This window comes from Netta rufina, assembly GCF_964035555.1.
Source record: "Netta rufina genome assembly, chromosome: 1".
NCBI classification, from domain to species: domain Eukaryota; kingdom Metazoa; phylum Chordata; class Aves; order Anseriformes; family Anatidae; genus Netta; species Netta rufina.
In genome coordinates this window covers 55639111-55652653 of record NC_140123.1, presented here as the reverse complement: position 1 = coordinate 55652653, position 13543 = coordinate 55639111, and the positions used below count along the sequence as shown (strand labels likewise).

The 13543-nt window shown below is 44.4% G+C and overlaps 1 protein-coding gene across 1 annotated transcript in view; it reads right to left on the bottom strand.

The window, feature by feature from the left end:
* UBAC2 (UBA domain containing 2) overlaps positions 1 to 13543 on the bottom strand; it is an 87544-nt gene that overhangs the window by 60758 nt on the left and 13243 nt on the right. The gene's annotated exons all lie outside the window — the stretch shown is intronic.

The following is a 13543-nucleotide window of genomic DNA, read 5'->3' as shown; positions in this document are numbered from 1 at the left end:
GGCAATGAGGAGCCATTTCTGCTCAGAAGGAGCAGTCAGGCACTGGGACGGGTTGCCCAGGGAGGTGGTGGAGTCACCGTCCCTGGGGGTGCTCAAGGAGAGGCTGGACGTGGTGCTTGGGGACGTGGCTCAGTGGGTGACACTGGTGGTAGGGGGATGGTTGGAGCAGGTGATCTTGGAGGGCTTTCCCAACCCTAATGGTTCTGTGATTCTGATTCTATGATAAGGCTTTGCAGAGGAGAACACAGAAAAAAACACAAGCAAATCAGTGGTCATGGAGAATGTACCAGTGAGCTATCCAAAAATTTGTAACAGAGATTGAAGCAGTGCTACCTCTCAGAGAAACTGGGAGGAAGCAGTGCTTGTAAGAAAACAAAAAAAATATATAAAAACAGGCAGGAGTGAGGGTTATCAACTGAGTGCTCAAAATCCTATTGAAAAGCACAAGGTTTCCACTCTTACTATGTACCTCCCTTCTAGAGAAGCTGGCTATGTGGAGAAACAATTTCTGACTAAATTTTTAAATTAATGTAGTGTTTAAAAAGTATATAGTCGCAGACTGAAATAGTGTCTGTTTTTAATTCACTAAGTTTTATATAACAGATAATAATCATCAATTTATCCTTCCTCTTCTCTCAATCTCACGTTAAAAAGTTGGAAGGGTTGGTACGAAGCGACCCTCTGCAGCTGCAGCCTTCCCCCAAGAGGCAAAATAAAACCAAACCAAACTGCTTTACCATTCCTGTTTCCTCACACATCAGAAGAATGAAGGGAATTGCTGCACCCAAACACATCCCTCCCTGATCTGCTTCCCCAATGGTGGCAGACAGGTGCTAAACCATTGAGAGATGCGAGCAGCCTCACAGCAACCTGCCCTGTGTATTTCCTCACATTCCCAGCTGCAGCACAGAGATAGGTCCAACATCTCAGCTGGCACAGCTTTGTACAGGGCAGAGATTTGGGCTGATAAGGGCTTTTTGGTCTCTCCTCACAGATATTAAACACAGGGCTTGTTGGATAGGTTGTAGCGTTTTGCCACCCTCCTCCGGCCGAGGTTACAGCCTCTATAGCACCCATGCTTTAACCACAAGCATCCTAGCAGTCACCCCTGAACCCTGGGGTACAGTCATGGAGGGAGAAATCCCTCTTCTGCCTTCCAGCCTCATGTTCCCATTGCTTTCCATGCCCTGGTGCTGCCATTCAGCCACCCAGAAGCGGGAAGGCTCAAAAAATTCAGCCTGTGCAAAAGGATCCCTACAAAAATTGAGAAATACGCGTTTTTCTGTGCTTTTCTTTTACCATTATCTCCCTATAACCGCTGCCTGTAGGAAGTCAGATGACTTGGGCTGCAAGTGGTAGATAGGAGAGCACAGGCTGAGGCTACGGGCTTGCTCGGTGAGCGGCGGCGTACACGTGAAGCAGCTCCCCCGTGCATGAAAACTGCACCTTCAGCAGGTGCAGCAAAGCCACAAGTGTTTTCTTGCCCATTCCTTTAAAAGGCTCTGGTAGAGGGGTGGAGAATAAAGATAGGGAAATGGTATTTTGAACACACACCACTTTTTCCACTAGCCAAACGCAAGTCACAGCCCTCAGTTCAGAGTCTGCGTGGCTCAAGTTCCCTTCCGCTGATAACCTATCACTTTGCATTTATAGCTATATAAATTTTAAACCATTACTCTGTCCCTTCTGCCCCATGTATTAAGGTCTTCACAGTTCTCCTGAGACTGTAAATATGCTAGGTCTCATTTTCTGATCCTGTCCCATGACCCCAATTTCTTTTCACTGTTACTACTTATTATTTACTGAGCAGAAATTCCTTTGGTGGAGGTGATTGGCACAGATTGCAGACCCAAAATCTTTGGGGGGATGTGATAAATCACTCATAGTCTGGAAGCACATAACTTAAGCACTTAAGGTCGAAGATTTTTAGCTTAAGAACACCAGCACAGTGGATTCCTTTTTAAGCTAAAACACTTAAAAAAAGCAAGGTGACCGTCTTTTCCTGTCGCTGGTTGAACACAGTGTGGAAGGAGTGATGCACATCTTGTCTTTCCCATTTGCCCACCTCACACTTCCAGCACAAAGAAGGGGCTGTGAAACAGATGCGAAGATGGATGGACAGAGACTTGCTGTAGTCCTTCCTTTCCTTTGAATGAATATTTGCATGAACATCACTGGGATTAGTGCTAACACTCACCTCTCTTCACCGCAGCCCAAAGAAGTTACTTGAAGGAGGAACACGGACTTCCCAGCATAAGAGAGCAGGGGGCACAAACTGGCCCCCAGGAGGCTCCCCCTGAGCCCCAGACAGCTCTTCTGTGCTGTGCGGGTGTGGGAGCCCTGGCACAGGCTGCCCTGAGAGGCTGTGGGGTCTCCTCCTTGGAGAGCTTCAGAAGCCACCTGGACATGGCCCTGGGCAGCCTGCTCGGGGTGGCCCTGCTGGAGCAGGCGTTGGACCAGGTGGCCTCCAGAGGTGCCTTCCAGCCTCAGCCTGAGTGGACAACTTCTCATTTACGATAGACAGCTAGTTCAAGAGGCCCTTGAGCAGCATACAACCTTAGAAGTGCAACCTTATACTGGGAACGGTCAGACTGGTAATGGGGATCGGCTTTTATCTCTGCATCTAATGTATACATTTATGACATACCTTAATAGGATAGGACATCTTTCACACCTTGTGTTGGTCCCTGGCTTTAGCTCATCTTTGCTTTTTTGCCCCAACAACAACTCTGTAAATATTCCAAGGCCCAAGGCAGGAAACCATTTAGCTTGTTCATGACAAAACAGAAACGAAATAGAAAAGCTGCAGCAAAGAAGTGATTTCTTTGCAAAAATACTTCCCCATTAAGACCACCAAGCAACCTTTTTTCCCTTTTTTTTTTCCAACTACAGGCCAAGGTGACTGCAGCAAAGTGATGACTAAACAAAACGGGTACATTCAGTAAGCATAAAATAAAAGCAAAGAGGAAACTTCAAAACAAAGCCATACCAAAACTGTTATTTATACATAGTCTGCAAAGTCCTTTAACTCTGAAAAAAAAAAAAAAGCACATTCTAATTTCTTAATACTGTAGTGAAGCAACCACAGTAGTTTTCTTACTGTACCTATATGCACTGCCTTGTCTCGTGCCTATTTGTTTGTAAAGACCCGACCACGTACCTGTGCCTTCTCAGAAAACCACTGAACTCAGTGACTCAACTTTTGTCCATTTCCTTGGCAAACCATAGAGATTTTCTTTGTAGTATTTGCGACTGCAAGGCCTCCTTTGTGAAGTTACTCATCTCCTTCTGTCCTAAGACAACAATCGTATACTCAATTTTACAACACCCAACAGACACGGTATCTCCTCATACAAATAACAACTCCAACTGAGTATTTATCCTTCCTTCTTCCTTTTTTCCCCCTACCCCAATCAAAAACCAATTATCCTACAGATCTGAGGAGAGGGAAGAAGATTCATAGACCACCATTAGCACGATGGCAGTTCATTCCTTGATGGTGAGGGATATTCTGCCTGCTTTATTACAGGATACCACATCCCTAAAAAAACAGCTTCAGCAATCAATCCATGCTCGCAGCAGAACTTCTATGAATATCATACAACCGATATTTTTAGGATGTATTGACTGCTTCAAGACTGTTTTCCTTCAGATCAGGTAACCTGGGGCACTACCATTAGTGAGTCGTGTCACAAACAATAGCCCAAATCATCATTTGTTCAGAACTGTTTGGCACAGACGTCTACAATTAGCTGCAGGATTTCCTTCTGAATCCCAGGGGGTCTGCCACTTTCCTGTCTTCCTTTGCTGGGGTTGAACATGAGGAACAAACAAGGTGCTGCAGCTTCCTGAAAGAGGAAGGGGTAAAAAAAAAAAAAAAAAAAAAAAAGACCCACCTCCCAAAAACCAAACCAACCAATAAAAATAAGAAAAAAAAAAAATCCATTCCAGTAAGGACAGAAAGAAGAGATTGTTTTCTTAGAGCTGACCATCCCCAAGCAGACTATAAATAACCTTCAAGGGTCAATTATCCAGCTAAAAAGGAGGCCTTCTACTCCCACCAGCAAGAAACAAAGCTTCATGCATTTTCATGAAATAATTTAAACCTTCAGAACACAAACACCCACTCCTCCAAACAACAGAAGTGCTGCAGTAAGAAAGTTGTTGCTGTTGCATCCAATTTTGATAGAGACACAGCAGACAAACAAAGTAAAACCAAGCCAGGGGGTTGCTGGCTTTAAAAGAAGGAGATTGTTTCATTTTTTAATATTTATCCTTATGTTATATCGTATCTCGAGAATAATGACAGATATGGTTCAATTTCTTCTTCCTCCACTAGGTGTCTTCTGATTCTCCACTTCTCCAGGGTAACTTCAGACAATGCCCGGTAAGGACATACTCACCAATTCATTCTCAGAATTGTATTTTTTTTGTCCAAAAAAAATAAATGCAAGGAGACCTGTTGCAGGATGCAAAATATAACTCGTTGAATACCATCCGAATTTGCAGTTCCACAGCTACAGGAATGATCTAAGCTGATATACCACGAAGTAATTCCCTTCCACGGGAGGGTCAAAATGGTTTTCAATCTTTATAAGTGGTTTTCCTGTACAATTGGCAGAGTACTGGGGGTGTATAAAAGAATTACTGATACCTGTTTTTTTGGCTGTTCTACAGATCTGCTGCTACACGAGCTGAAGATCCATAGATGGCAGCATTGATGCAGTAATTAAACTTCACCACACCATCGGCCAAAATGCATTTCACATAACTTGTTTCTTACTGGAGGCTAAACCCCATTTCCAAATGCCAGAGATCTCAGCACCTGGCAGCGTAAGAAACAGGCCATGAGCTGCCTGGCAGTAAAGAAAAGCCAGGTTTGAGATCACTACCAGAAGGTAGCGTGCCAAGTGCTCACACGGTAATTATGAAGCTTTAAACCCTTTCATATTGGAAATAAACTCCATCATCAGACAGCAATGAGCACCGTGAGCTATGGGCAGCTGCTGTATTTCTTATGGTTACCTACACATGCTGTCAAAGCAGAAAGAAGGCGGCACACGGAGTTGTCCCCCACCCCTCGGCCTTTACTGCCCTTCCTTCCTCCACTGCACCTCGTCCAGAGCAGGTTACCCAGGGCTGTGTCCAGGTGGCTTCTGAAGCTCTCCAAGGAGACCCCACAGCCTCTCAGGGCAACCTGTGCCAGGGCTCCCATACCTGCACAGCACAGCAGTGCTCCTGGGGCTCAGGGGGAGCCTCCTGGGGGCCAGTTTGTGCCCCCTGCCTCTGGTCCTGGCACTGGGCTCCCTTGAGCTCAGAACCGGGCACAACTCAGGATCTCCTGCTTAACAATTTACCAGATGTTCTAGGACAAAAATAAAATGCATCACACCCAGTGTGATTTGGACGTATAGGATTAAAGTATTCAGAAAACGTTAGCTACACAAGTCCAGGCTTAGCTTTACTGGCTCTTCCTCTCGTAATGCCATCTGTAACAGCACAGAAACTGAATGCTTACATTACTGAATTTCAAACCCGTGTCCTGCCTTATTCTGCTAGGCTTCTTGTTGGGATAAATCTCGTTAGTTCCAGAGCCTTACTGAGAGAGATTTGTAGTTGTAGAGCTAGTAAGAAAGTACCGAGTCCTCTGACAGGACCTGGCTCTGAACATACCCATAGATGTTGTCCAAGCCTAAAGCTTAAATGCATTTAAATGAGCAGCAAAGAATGGCACACTGGTCATCAGCCCTCACCGTGTATTTGTGTAGCACACCTGCACTGGTATTTTTCACACAGTATTAACACAAAACAAACCGATATGACAGAAGGGCAGGTCTGCAAGCCAGGTGCAATGTCAGTCATTTCTTGGACATCACCTGCTAGCACCAGCTCTGCTGTCCTCCTTTGCCAGCTCCCAGCATCAGTTGGATCTGTCCCAGCGCTCAGGTCCTGCTCTGAGCACGTTCACACTCACCTCTTCCTCCGTTTCCCTCCAAGAACAGCGCTGCACAACCCTGCTTCATGCAGCCCCACTGCTACATGGCAGGAATTGGGCTGCTTTGCCTCGTCTGGGCCATCAGCACCAGCCCCTTCACCCTCTGCAACACCTCTCACGTCAGCTCCAGCCCACCCACAGCAGCACGCCAAGCTCCACAACCTCGATGCGTTACCGTGCTCCTTAATCTCTGCCAGAGACAGGTGGCACTGACGGAGGAAGACAGAAGTGCTGGCAGACTGTCACTTCACGACAGCGAGCTACCTGCCAGGGCTGGGCAATGCCTTACGGAGCGAGGTGTCCTTGCATTGAAAGGACAGGGCTCACCCTAATTCAAATAACTCATGCAGCTCACTCTGACTTCAGGTACTTTGGGTTAAATGCTTCACTGACATGCTAAACCATACGTAGCACTTATAAATCATTCAATTTATGATTGTGCGTACCCAGGGTAGGAACTGAGCAGAGGCTGTCCGAGTTCCTGAACTCCGGAGGAGTCAAAATGATTTTCCCTGCTTCTGCACCAGCCTCCATAAAAAATCCGAGCACAAGCAGCTCTCCACAAACAAATTTCTCTTGAAGCATTAACTCTACGCCTGGGAGGCATAGCAAGTCTCAAAACAGGATTCCTACGCACCTCAGACTTTTAAGAGCAGTTTAAGAGTAAAAACATCACACCCCATATACTTAATCCGGAAAGAAAAATTGAAAATGGTCTTCGAGACAGTGCTGAACTAACCTACTGCAGAGCTCCTGACAATACACACAGATTTTCCGAAAAGCTGAATATTCAGGCAGATTTTAAATAACTACAAAGTATCTGTCATGAGAAATCTGTAAAATTTGGAAAGGAAAAAAAAATGGTTACTACTGGAACAGAGAATTAGTGGAAAGCAGAACACAAAGAAAACACTTTAAGAAACTTGCCAACAGCAACGTGAATTCATGGACAAGCTTGGAGCTGCTTTGGTATTTGTCATGAGGTAATATGTGACTACATACGTGGTGAGATTGCTGCTGTGCAACAAACTGCTGTCTCTAGTCTACTACACTATCAGACAGCTAAGAGATGCAATTTTCCTTTCAGTAGGTTTTGGAAGCACTGCTTCTTTCACAGGTTGGCACTGCTGAACAGAGGGACTGCAGGTCTGATGCACTGTGTACTTTTAGGGTATTTAGTGACACGGGATGTATCCTGGTTCTTTGAGAAAAGGAGAAGAAAAGAAAAAATCAAAAACCTTAGGAGAAATATGGAGAGACGATTTCATTATTGATATTTTTAAAGGAAAAATCAGGAACTCCTTCCTCAAATCATACCAAATTCCAGCTAAATACAGATGAAAAAGCAATATCTGACAGTAACCAGATGATGTCAGGCAGAGCTAACCAGGCTGCAGCCCTCTTCAGCTCTGTTTCCCATCCCATCAGCAACGCTGCACGCAGTATTTACTCACTCACAAGTTGCTGAATGAAGGAGGAGGGATAGCTACGGCACGAACCAGCCTCAAAGTCACACGTATATGGCAAATCTGGAAACAACTGCAACAAATGCACGCATTTAGTGCCACTACAACTTTTAAGCAGTGGTCTATTCCTAACCTTCACCATACTACACAATATGGGAATTAAAAGCGAGGCACAACTTCATCAAGGTAGAGAGCGGCAATCCAAAATTGCATTTGTGAGCTCACCCACAACGTCAAGCTGGGAAGTGAACAAACTGGCACACAGGACAGAGCTTCTTCCTGTACCACTGGCTGTGCAAGAAGCTTCAGTTCTTTCTTTTCTGTGGGTCCAAAGGGTGCAAAGTTCAGAAGGAAAAGGTGAAGAGAAGCTTAATCCCGCTCTTCACACCGAGCTGAAAAAGAGAGGATTTTTTGTGCTCCTTCACCTGCAGAACTTTTCCGTATCAGATGGATAAAGCTTACTTACATGGGAAGTGGACAGGCAACACACGCACTGCTATACCATGAGTAAAGCACCAAGAAAGAAAAAGCAAGCACTACGTCGCTCCTGTAAAAGCAACAGGATGAAGACAATGCCTGCAGCTTTGCACTTTCACATCTTTCCAAGTGATGAAGCTGATTTCTTTTAACGCTTATAACCTGTTGGTGAAGTCAGGGTGGCAGACCACATGTGCACCCCACCTTATCCTCAGATATGAAGCACGTTGGCTTGGCTTTGAAATACTGAGAAGTAGCTTTAAGACAAAATAATGCAATGAAAACCACCTTTTCTCCCCAAACTTCAGAACAAAACAAAACAAAAAAAAACAATCCTGGATGGAACCGAGCGTTTAGTTCAGTAAAAACAGGAGCAGTGGAAGTACTCACCCTGCTGAGGGAAACCAGTGCCAGACACTCATCTCTAGCTGACAAACCAGCACAGAATGAGCAGAAAACACAAACAGCAGCACAGCAGCAGGTGCTTCCTACAACAGCCACCAAGGCACCAGGGGAACGTAACGCAGCAGAGGGGCCAGCTACCTCTCTCAAACCACAGTCAGTGCAACTCTTCACTCGGGTGTTCCTGTCCCAGTGCTTACTCCTTCGCAGCTGCAGCCACCCTGAGCCAGGTGGCTGTGCCTGCTGCTCCTCTGCAGGCTGTGGAAAGCCCGAGGGGAAAGCTGAGGGAAGTTCACATGCTATGGGCCATCAGCCAGATGGCTGAGGTGCCACTAATCTCAACGTGGCTGTTGTATGGAAACCGCCGAGTTACATCCAGGTGCCTTCATAAGGCACTGCCTCCACTGCAGGGAGCTCAGAAGTCAGAATTGAGCCACGCTCTTCAGACAAAATTAGGCACAGCTATAAAATGTCCTCCTTTCAGCCCTCCCCCAAGAAAAGAGGGACTTCACTGCATACAGTTTTTCCATTCCCAGCCTCAACATCTGGCTAGTTTGATCCAAACCTGGAATTAATTTGGTACTCACTCTTTATCTCTGGGGGCTGCTGTCTTACCATTTGCTTGCTCACGTACACTCCTGGTGCAGCTCAGGTTGAAAGGACATCAGGAGTTTTGTAGATTAGTTATCAAAAAATAAAATGCTCTCGTCTGCAAGAGTTTAAAAGCCTAGCTATTTTCTTTCAGAAGCTACACGCTCTTTTTTAAACCTTTTAAAAATATCCGTGTCACTGAATTTCAATGAACTTTCACTAAACTTGCAAACAGTATGAGTGACTCACCCTTCTGGAGCATGCTCCACAGTTGTTATGCTAACGGTAAAGCCACTTAACAGTTTTCAACACTGGTTAGACCTTCAGATGTTCTCTGTAAAATACAGCTTTTTAAGATACTCCTTTAGCCTAAAATACCAAGCGATCCTGAACTATTTATATTTCTATAGGATGGACTAGGCAGGATTGCCCAGCCAAACACTCATTGAGAGGTCTTTGAAATGAACAAACGAACACAAAAATAAAGTTTGGTACAGAATCACAGAACCATTAGGGTTGGGAGAGACCTCCAAGATCACCTGCTCCAACCATCCCCCTCCCACCAATGTCACCCACTAAGCCATGTCCCCAAGCACCACGTCCAACCTCTCCTTGAACACCCCCAGGGACGGTGACTCCACCACCTCCCTGGGCAACCCGTCCCAGTGCCTGACTGCTCCTTCTGAGCAGAAATGTCTCCTCATTGCCAACCTGAACCTCCCCTGGAGCAACTTGAGGCCATTCTCTCCAGTCCTATCACTCGTTATCTGGGAAATAAGGCCGACCCCCAGCTCCCCACACTTCCTTTCAGGTAGCTGCAGAGAGCAATGAGGTCTCCCCTGAGCCTCCTCTTCTCCAGACCAAACGCCCCCAGTGCCCTCAGCCGCTCCTCACAGGCCTTGTGCTCCAGGCCCTTCAGCAGCTCCGTAGCCCTTCTCTGGACACGCTCCAGGGCCTCGATGTCCTTCTGGTAGTGAGGGGCCCAAAGCTGAACACAGCACTCGAGGTGCGGCCTCACCCGAGTTCACCTGAAAAGTAAAGTATCAGTTCACCTGAAAAGTAAAGTCCAAATGTTTAAAGATATCACTAACCTACACACTGAAAACTATACCAAATCCCACCCCGTGGCTAGTTCAGCTATCACAATGATCCATGCACTACCACAAACCCATCCAACAGAGATAAGCTACGTGATTCCAGGACAGAGGGTATTTTTCCCAAAAGTTACTTTTAGCACTGGGTGAGGATCATCTGCCTACATCCCTCTTACAGTCAGCGAAGAGGACGGCCCCACAAACAAACCTGACTCTGGCTACCTCTGAGCTGCTGGACTTGGTTACTTCTGGCACCACGTGCACATGCTAGAAAATTCTTGACTGCACGTCAGGGGGAAACTGAAACATCGCTGCCCCCTTTCTCAACACACATCTCTTTTCACTTCATCTGCGGGGGAAAACAGAGGCAGCCAGAGGTAACGAGCTCAGCATAGCGTGCTGCCATGTCCTGAAGACTAAGAGACTTGCTGCTACTGAGCACTCTACAAAAACTCTGGAGTATCTCCTTCTCTGAATGGTTTTTTGAAAGGTTGGGTCTTTTTTTGAGAGGACAGAGAGAAAACACAGGGAATCAGCCCTCCTTAGCTGTTAGCCATTGTGAATATTCCCATCCCGTCACCAATGTCTATTGTAGTGACACAGTTTAATGATCTTACTCCATTTTAGTAACAACTAAAAAACCTCTTCATACGACATTTTTCTGCAAAGCTGTTAAACAGGCATGTTCACATTTCAGAGAGCAAATAAAATACAGAAACACTGCTGTTCTGTTGGTAACACATGGTCAGTACAGATACAAACCAAGCTATGTATTCAAGTGAATCAAACTTCTCATTTCAACAGTAGGGAGTTGCTGTCACTTTCAGGCTGACTGCTGTTCAAGGCAATAAAAATAAAATGGGGATTTCCACAAAGCAGACGGCAGTCTGCAGAGAATACTTTAACGCTGTGCTTATTCGAAATTTTTACATAACCAAGATGTATATTCTTGCAGTTGCCTTTGTGTACAAGCATCAACCCCCAAAATGCTTGCATTATACCACAAATAATAAACAATTTTAAAAGGATATATAGTGCAAAAGTCTAACCTGACTACACTGGAAATGTTATAAAAGGCACCAGAACTATTAGTTCACACATACTGCAAGTTCATACATATGTATGTGAAATATTCACAAGCAACATTTATGCATGACCAATAAAAAAAGCTCTGAACTGGCTGGACTGCGTCACTGCTTCCTGCCTGCAAAGAGCTATTTTAGCATAGTGAAGCTGAGCACAGAAGAGGAAGTCCAAACCTTCTACAGATTCGGGGCTATGAGACGAGCATCGCTGAAGAAACTCTGTAGTGCACAAAAGGTAAGTAACAAACCATTATGTTGTACCAGCAAAGTGACTCGGATGTTTCTGTATGGGGCTAAGGTAGACTCCTTTCTTCAGAGGCTGAACACAGGCACATATTGTAGGACTAACGAATAGAAATGTAAGTCGTTAATGCACTTAACACCTCTGAATTATCAGCAGAATTCTATAAATAACATTTAAAGCAAAACGAATGCATTTGCAGAAACAGTCCCTTAAGCGCTGTTGTTCAGGATTTTTACAATAGATTTAAAAATCTTTAATGAAAACAAATATTTTTATTTACCGGTAATATACTTATTTACGCTTTTAGTTATTAAACATAGTCATTTATTAAACTATAATCTTGTTGCTTGATCTCTCTGTGATTCCCTGGAGGCCATATCCTCCTCATGGAAATGTGTGAAAGTGTAAGGGATACACAGAGAAAATAAAAGGGGATGGGAGGTTTGGACAAAGAGGTACACGGACAATCCTTTAAACAGAATCACTGTTCCCTCACTTGTAGCAAAAATCTAGAGGAAAAAGAATTAATTCTGATTTTGTCCTGAAAGTTTGTGTTCTTGTACGTAGCACCCATACGGGCTTTACAATTCGTGTTAGTCATTAAGGACCTCAGCCATAATTGAGAAACTAGAGCAGGTTGAGAAATTGAGAAACCGTACGGACAAACGTCAGGTCAGTCATTCAAAACTACCACAGACACCTGGACACCAGTGATTCCAGGGACTTCAGCAAGTGCTTTTATCAATAGAAGTGTTCCCATTATGAAATCTAACATCTAGAGCAGAACTGTCCAGCCACAGGCACCTGAAGATCTGTTTGGGCAGATCTGTGAAGACATCAACCTGCAATCCATGCAAACAAGTACTAATAGAGGAAAAAAAACCCACAAAACTGACTAGTTGCATTTGTGTGTATAATTGCAGATAGCTAAGTATTCAACTTTCTTTTTCCAACATCATTGTTTCTTATCTACATGCTTATTTATATATTCTTAAAAAGTTCATTTTGGATAAAAACATTAAGCCAATGCTGACATGCATTTAAACCCACAATGTCTGGAAACACTGACTTCAACAACTAAACCAAATCATAAGACCTTGCTGTTAGAATATGTCCATTCTTTGATGCATCTCAAAATTGGCACAACCTTGAAATAACCTGCAAATAAGCCACAGGTTTTCCTGTTACAAGCTTGAGTCAGATTCAGCTTCCCCTCTTCCCATCAACATCAACCTGCAGGTCATTTCAGGAGCAGGACCTGACTAAGAACGACTACAGTCGCTGCAGGTCCAAAGAGGAGAAGAGCAAAACCAAAACCCACGTTACTTATTAACACTCATCTATAAAGAGTCAATTCTTCTACTTATCCTAATATTAGTGCTCAGTTTACCTGCTAAGTCTGTCAGGATCTTGATATAGGTAATAATACGCTATGTCATAAACAACTATTAGCAAGAGAAATCACAAGGAGAAAAAGAGGATTCTGAGGATTTGCTGTTGTTGTTGTTTTTAAGTTTATGAGGACTTTAACTGTACATATTTAAGATTTTTTTCACATTAAACATTAGCACATGTTTACTATATGCCGTCACACAGCCTTGCTGAAATAGCCGGGGCCATGCTGTTTTGAAATGAGGTTTCTCAAGCATTTCCAACGATGCCAAACTCTTAAAATGCATTTTTAAGAGTTTAAATGGATTTTTTTCTAGCAATATGTGGACAATTTTAAGTAACAGTAATAAAAGTGGGACAGTATGATCGATAATATTTCAACAGAGCTACCAGCATGTGCTATATCCCAAGCAGATGCTGGTTCAAGCCATTATAGAAGTTCCTATAGCACTGTGTAAGGTACCTGGTAGGCACTGCAATGAAAGCACAGAACACAGGAGGTGTAACAGTGAGCTTCTGTTTTAATGCATTCTCCACTCTGGGGGGTGAAGCTCACAGGAACCATGCATCATTCTTCTCTTGAGAAAGCTGTGGTGCCCACATGCTGCTGTAGGAGTTACGTAGCTGTTTGTCACAGGTAGGAAGGTCGGACAAACAACAAACTCACTCTTTCCTTCTCCTCTTCACAAAGTTGCCACAGGGTTGGGTAAAGGGTCAAACAGGACAAACCCTCCCATGCAAATTCACAGAATGGTGATAAAACCGAGAGACAGGAAAGTGGAGGAAGGGTGGGTTAA